The following is an 8,415-nucleotide window of genomic DNA, read 5'->3' as shown; positions in this document are numbered from 1 at the left end:
ATGTGTCCATGGGAGAGACACCTTATTCTTATTATTCCTCACTCCACCCAGATTAGGAATTCTGGTATCTGACTTCGATCAGGGAAGATTAAGGCCGGTGGAAGGGAGAGGATTTGGCCTCACCGTCATATGCCGATACCTCGACACAGCGAATATGAATTTTCAATCGCGTTGTAATGTATTATTGCATTTGTCACAACAGATTTCTCTGTGTGAAATTCGGGCTGTGGAAGAGGAGAGCGCGTCGCTACATTGACAGCGCCACCTTTTCTTCCTTTTTTTTTTCTTTTCTTTTAGTAATTTTTCTGCTTGCAATTTCATTAGTTTTCCTATCGAAGTGGCTTTTGCACAGAATTTTGCCAGGGTCAACCCTTTTCTTGCCGTGGGTTCTTTTACGTGCGCATAATCATGCAGTCATGCTGCAACACGCGGGACCTCGGTTTATCGTCTCATCCGAATGACTAGCGTGCAGACCACTCAAGGTCTAGTTGGGGGAGGGGGGGAGGGGGCGGGGGCGGGGGTGGGGGGGAGGATGTGGGGGGCGGGAACACTGGTGACTGTGGGATTGGAACCAGTGTGGCTCACAGATTCTCTCGCTTCCTAAGCGGACGCGTTAACCACTGGGCCAAATCATTGCCCTTATAGGAGGGTAAAGGGTATGGGACCTTGGGTCTGTACGTTGGTTGATGTGTCTTCTTCACAACTTCTTCCATCCCTCCTCCTCCTCCACACGCTCTATTTTTTACTTAGAGCAGATGTGGTGCACTATGTAATTTCTCTCAGTGCGATAATATGTTATGTGGAGTGATGGCCCAGAGGTAACGCGTCCGCCTAGGAAGCGAGAGAATCTGAGCGCGCTGGTTCGAATCACGGCTCAGCCGCCGATATTTTCTTCCCCTCCACTAGACCTCGAGTGGTGGTCTGGACGGTAGTCATTCGGATGAGACGATAAACCGAGGTCCCGTGTGCAGCATGCACTTAGCGCACGTAAAAGAACCCACGGCAACAAAAGGGTTGTTCCTGGCAAAATTCTGTAGAAAAATCCACTGCGATAGGAAAAACAAATAAAACTGCACGCAGGAAAAAATACAAAAAAATGGGTGGCGCTGTAGTGTAGCGACGCGCTCTCCCTGGAGAGAGCAGCCCGAATTTCACACAGAGAAATCTGTTGTGATAAAAAGAAAAAGAAATACAAATAATAAAGTTTATAATATCTTATCTTATCTCCATATTTGATCATCTTATCTTATCTCCATATCTTATCTTCTTACCTTAAGTAATATAGACTTCCATATAAAGATATATCCTATTTGCTCATATAAGAATGTCCTTAGTTTTGTCCTGGTATCGTTTTTCCCTTTTAAAAAAAAATATTTATTTGTAGTTCTTTTAGTTTTGTTTAATCTGTCGTTGTCTTTCATGTATTTGATGTACTTGTTTTTGTCTCCCTTTGTCTTCTGTGCAGTTTATAACAAAGAACAGAATGTGCAAAATGTATATTCTACGTCCCTCTTCTATAACTGTTATGTATCTTACTTCATATCTTTTTCTTCGTTTATGCATTAGTTTAATGAGATGTATTGTATCAGTATTATTTAGTATTAAGTTATATGCATTGTAGTAAAAAAAAGAACAAAATAAAAGAAGGCATAAAAAGCATTAACCAAAACAAAATCAGAGCAAGAGACAAAGTATTAGTTTCTGACATTCTATTTTAACTGGGCAGATACTAGAGTTCTCTGCTTTATAAAAATTGGGAACCAATGCTCATATTAGCAACCTAACTTTTATGGTTTTGTAGTAGTATTCAAGTGACAAAAAGCTGAATTTCGTATAAATTAATCATAATTGATTTGATTTGATTAAGTTATGAGCGTGTGTCTAATCGTCGAATATATATATACATAATATATATTTTTAGTCACTATTATTCGTTTAATTTGTCTATGGTAATTGTATTCGAAATACAAACATAAAATTTTTGATGAACTATACTTTTTATGTCAATACGGGAGATAATCAGTACGCAGAGTCTGTACGATATTGCTGTGTGATTGATGAGATATTTTCTGTGCTGATACGGGAGATAATCAGTATGCAGTGCCTTTACGATATCGTTCTCTGTGTGTGTGTGTGTGTGTGTGTGTGTGTGTGTGAGAGAGAGAGATTCCGTGTGTTTTTCTGTTTTTCTGTGTGTGTGTGCAAAGGAAGGGGTGTTATCTTGATCTGTTATCCCTGAAAATTTCCACGACAGAGATAAATGACACATGCAACAGGCATTATAAGAATAATGATGATGATAGAATGAATAAATGAATAGATAAATAATTAGATAAAAGACTGTCTGTCGATTACACTCCCTTAATGTGCATATGGATGAGTATCAGGACCAGTTAGCTTTCGCAAGGTGTCCAGAACTATTATTCTTAGTATGGTTTTTGTCGTAGCTTCATGCTGACTTTCAAACTTAGATATATATATATATATATATATATATATATATATATATATATATATATATATATATATATATATTTTAATTCCCTCTTTGATAACACGCAGATATTGGAAATAAATACATACATTGGAAAGCAAAAGAGGAAAAACATAGACGAAACACGAAAAAAAAAAAAAGAAAAAAAAAGAAAAGAAGCAAACCAAAATGCTACGACATCAACTCTACAAACAACAAAGTCAAACAAGACCTGAGGTTTCATGTGGGTGCAACCTCAAGATAGGGGAAACAAGAAGACAAACAAAACTGCCAACAAACTTAACACCCAACAAAGTATTTGCAGAGAAAATGTCAATGTTAAAGTTTACCATGGACACACAGACACAGATACAGACACACAAACACACACACACACACACACACACACACACACACGAACACCGGGTTAAAACATAGACTCACTTTGTTTACACAAGTGAGTCAAAAATCGCCTGGAGATGTTGTTTTACAAGTTCCACTATAGACTCCTCCCCATAAACTCAGTCTGCCTACCAAGACCATCAAACAGCAGGCAGAGAGAGTTCCAGAAGAAACAACACCTGCATTTACGACATCCCTGCCTGGAGGACACACAACATAGACATCTGTCTTCCCTCCATCCTCCCACTCCCACCCCCACCGCTCCATCAAAGAATGGAACACACTGCCCACGGGCGCGATAGCCGAGTGGTTAAAGCGTTGGACTTTCAATCTGAGAGTCCCGAGTTCGAATCACGGTAACGGCGCCCGGCGGGTGAAGGGTAGAGATTTTTTTTTCCGATCTCTCACTCGGTGCATTATCACGTACGTACGTGCGCACGTACGTACGTACACACGCGCACACACACACACACACACACACACACACACACACACACACACACACACACACACATCATAAAACAAGCAAACAAAGGCATATGTACACATTCACGCCCACACACTCAAACACACACACACACACACACACACACACACACACACACACACACACACACACACACACACACACACACACACACACACACACGCACTTACTGTTCATTTGCAAACACGATCACACATACATTCATTTTTTCATTCATCATGGCATGGCAGCTAGTGGACTGAGTACAAGGAAGCATTTGCAAAAAGACCGCTAGTTGGCTAATCTAAAATATCGAATTGAAATATTTATATGTTAGACTTAAAGAGAGATATGGCAAGAATTTGACGACATGTCTTTGTTCCGTTCCATGCTTCCATTAAATGAGAGACTCATCTTCAATAAATCAGTTTTAGGCTTTGGGACGATAGCCCCGTCTGATTTACGTTGGAACTGGAAATAAAATAATGATTTTAGATATTGTGGGCATGGGTTATGAACAATCTTATGCACAAGAAGCAATGTGTTATATCTAATAACATATGCGTTATATCTAAGAAGAAGAAGAAGAAGCAGAAGAGAGAAAAGAAGAAGACGCTGCGCCAGGGGATTTTCACAACCAAGTCGTTAGACTGCTTCCAGTCTGCCTGGGATTCAAATTGTTCACCCATTTCCCATCAGCTCCTCAACATCCCTTCTGCTTCTTGACATTCAAAGTGGCCCCAGACCGTGTTATATCATGTTATATCTTGTGTAATTCGAACCAGTGTGGCTCTCAGATTCTCTGGCTTCCTAAGCGGATGCGTTACCACTGGGCCGAATCATTGCCCTTATAAAAGGTAAAGGGGGTATGGGACCTTGGGTCTGTACGTTGGTTCATGTGTCTTCTTCCATCCCTCCTCCTCCACCCGCTCTCTTTTTCACTTAAAGCAGATGTTGTGCACTATGTAATTTCTCTCAATGCGATAATTAAGTTTATAATATGTTATCTCCATATCTGATCTGATCATCTTATCTTCATACCTCAAGTAGTATAGACTTCCGTATAAAGATATATCCTATTTGCTCATATAAGAATGTCCTTAGTTTTGTCCTGGTATCGTTTTTCCCTTTTAAAAAAAAATATTTATTTGTAGTTCTTTTAGTTTTGTTTAATCTGTCGTTGTCTTTCATGTATTTGATGTACTTGTTTTTGTCTCCCTTTGTCTTCTGTGCAGTTTATAACAAAGAACAGAATGTGCAAGATGTATATTCTACGTTCCTCTTCTATAACTGTTATGTATCTTACTTCATATCTTTTTCTTCGTTTATGCATTAGTTTAATGAGATGTATTGTATCAGTATTATTTAGTATTAAGTTATATGCATTGTAGTAAAAAAAAGAACAAAATAAAAGAAGGCATAAAAAGCATTAACCAAAACAAAATCAGAGCAAGAGACAAAGTATTAGTTTCTGACATTCTATTTTAACTGGGCAGATACTAGACTTCTCTGCCTTATAAAAATTGGGAACCAATGCTCATATTAGCAACCTAACTTTTATGGTTTTGTAGTAGTATTCAAGTGACAAAAAGCTGAATTTCGTATAAATTAATCATAATTGATTTGATTTGATTAAGTTATGAGCGTGTGTCTAATCGTCGAATATATATATACATAATATATATTTTTAGTCACTATTATTCGTTTAATTTGTCTATGGTAATTGTATTCGAAATACAAACATAACATTTTTGATGAACTATACTTTTTATGTCAATACGGGAGATAATCAGTACGCAGAGTCTGTACGATATTGCTGTGTGATTGATGAGATATTTTCTGTGCTGATACGGGAGATAATCAGTATGCAGTGCCTTTACGATATCGTTCTGTGTGTGTGTGTGTGTGTGTGTGTGTGAGAGAGAGAGAGAGAGATTCCGTGTGTTTTTCTGTTTTTCTGTGTGTGTGTGCAAAGGAAGGGGTGTTATCTTGATCTGTTATCCCTGAAAATTTCCACGACAGAGATAAATGACACATGCAACAGGCATTATAAGAATAATGATGATGATAGAATGAATAAATGAATAGATAAATAATTAGATAAAAGACTGTCTGTCGATTACACTCCCTTAATGTGCATATGGATGAGTATCAGGACCAGTTAGCTTTCGCAAGGTGTCCAGAACTATTATTCTTAGTATGGTTTTTGTCGTAGCTTCATGCTGACTTTCAAACTTAGATATATATATATATATATATATATATATATATATATATATTTTTTTTTTTTTAATTCCCTCTTTGATAACACGCAGATATTGGAAATAAATACATACATTGGAAAGCAAAAGAGGAAAAACATAGACGAAACACGAAAAAAAAAAAAAGAAAAAAAAAGAAAAGAAGCAAACCAAAATGCTACGACATCAACTCTACAAACAACAAAGTCAAACAAGACCTGAGGTTTCATGTGGGTGCAACCTCAAGATAGGGGAAACAAGAAGACAAACAAAACTGCCAACAAACTGAACACCCAACAAAGTATTTGCAGAGAAAATGTCAATGTTAAAGTTTACCATGGACACACAGACACAGATACAGACACACAAACACACACACACACACACACACACACACACACACGAACACCGGGTTAAAACATAGACTCACTTTGTTTACACAAGTGAGTCAAAAATCGCCTGGAGATGTTGTTTTACAAGTTCCACTATAGACTCCTCCACATAAACTCAGTCTGCCTACCAAGACCATCAAACAGCAGGCAGAGAGAGTTCCAGAAGAAACAACACCTGCATTTACGACATCCCTGCCTGGAGGACACACAACACAGACATCTGTCTTCCCTCCATCCTCCCACTCCCACCCCCACCGCTCCATCAAAGAATGGAACACACTGCCCACGGGCGCGATAGCCGAGTGGTTAAAGCGTTGGACTTTCAATCTGAGAGTCCCGAGTTCGAATCTCGGTAACGGCGCCCGGCGGGTAAAGGGTAGTTTGTTTGTTTGTTTTTCCGATCTCTCAGGTGAACATATTATGTGCAGAACTGCCTGTGCCTGAACCCCCTTCGGGTGGATACACAGGCATAAGATCAAATACACACGTCAAAGATCCTGTGATCCATGTCAGCGTTTGGTGGGTTATGGAAACAAGAACATGCCCAGCATGCACGCTCCCGAAAACGGACTATGGCCGCCTACATGGCAGAGTGAAAAAAAAAACAACAACAACAAACGTCGTGCACTTAAAGGGCCATTCGTGTACATACGAGTGAACGTGGGAGTTGCAGCCCAAGAACGAAAAAGAAGAAGACGACGACGACGACGAAGAAGAAGAAGAAGAAGAAAAAGAAGAAGACTGATTGATTGATTGAATCTTTAATGGGTAAAGAATTAGGCGCAGTAAAGGCCTTTAAATTTCTGCCCATTTAACGACACAAAACATAAAAATAAAGAAATAAAATAAAATAAAATAGTAAGAACGACGAATAAGAATAGTGACTGGGATAGTCTATTAAAAGTAGCGAAGCAATGAAACGAACAATTGGTACATTATCACGTACGTACGTACGTACACACACACACACACACACACACACACACACACACACACACACACACACACGTCATAAAACAAGCAAACAAAGACATACGTACACATTCACGCCCACACACTCAAACACACACACACACACACACGCACTTACTGTTCATTTGCAAACACGATCACACATACATTCATTTTTTCATTCATCATGGCATGGCAGCTAGTGGACTGAGTACAAGCAAGCATTTGCAAAAAGACCGCTAGTTTGTTAATCTAAAATATCGAACTGAAATATTTATATGTTAGACTTAAAGAGAGATATGGCTGGAATTTGACGACATGTCTTTGTTCCATACTATGCTTCCATTAAATGAGAGACTCATCTTCAATAAATCAGTTTTAGGCTTTGGGACGATAGCCCCGTCTGAGTTACGTTGGAAGTGGAAATAAAATAATGATTTTAGATATTGTGGGCATGGGTTATGAACAATCTTATGCATAAGAAGCAATGTGTTATATCTAATAACATATGCGTTATATCTAAGAAGAAGAAGAAGAAGCAGAAGAGAGAAAAGAAGAAGACGCTGCGCCAGGGGATTTTCACAACCAAGTCGTTAGACTGCTTCCAGTCTGCCTGGGATTCAAATTGTTCACCCATTTCCCATCAGCTCCTCAACATCCCTTCTGCTTCTTGACATTCAAAGTGGCCCCAGACCGTGTTATATCATGTTATATCTTGTGTAATTCGAACCAGTGTGGCTCTCAGATTCTCTGGCTTCCTAAGCGGATGCGTTACCACTGGGCCGAATCATTGCCCTTATAAAAGGTAAAGGGGGTATGGGACCTTGGGTCTGTACGTTGGTTCATGTGTCTTCTTCCATCCCTCCTCCTCCACCCGCTCTCTTTTTCACTTAAAGCAGATGTTGTGCACTATGTAATTTCTCTCAATGCGATAATTAAGTTTATAATATGTTATCTCCATATCTGATCTGATCATCTTATCTTCATACCTCAAGTAGTATAGACTTCCGTATAAAGATATATCCTATTTGCTCATATAAGAATGTCCTTAGTTTTGTCCTGGTATCGTTTTTCCCTTTAAAAAAAAAAAATTTATTTGTAGTTCTTTTAGTTTTGTTTAATCTGTCGTTGTCTTTCATGTATTTGATGTACTTGTTTTTGTCTCCCTTTGTCTTCTGTGCAGTTTATAACAAAGAACAGAATGTGCAAAATGTATATTCTACGTCCCTCTTCTATAACTGTTATGTATCTTACTTCATATCTTTTTCTTCGTTTATGCATTAGTTTAATGAGATGTATTGTATCAGTATTATTTAGTATTAAGTTATATGCATTGTAGTAAAAAAAAGAACAAAATAAAAGAAGGCATAAAAAGCATTAACCAAAACAAAATCAGAGCAAGAGACAAAGTATTAGTTTCTGACATTCTATTTTAACTGGGCAGATACTAGACTTCTCTGCCTTATAAAAATTGGGAGACCAATGCTCATA

This window comes from Babylonia areolata, chromosome 30, assembly GCF_041734735.1.
Source record: "Babylonia areolata isolate BAREFJ2019XMU chromosome 30, ASM4173473v1, whole genome shotgun sequence".
Classification (NCBI taxonomy): Eukaryota; Metazoa; Mollusca; class Gastropoda; order Neogastropoda; family Buccinidae; genus Babylonia; species Babylonia areolata.
This window is presented reverse-complemented; position numbering follows the sequence as displayed.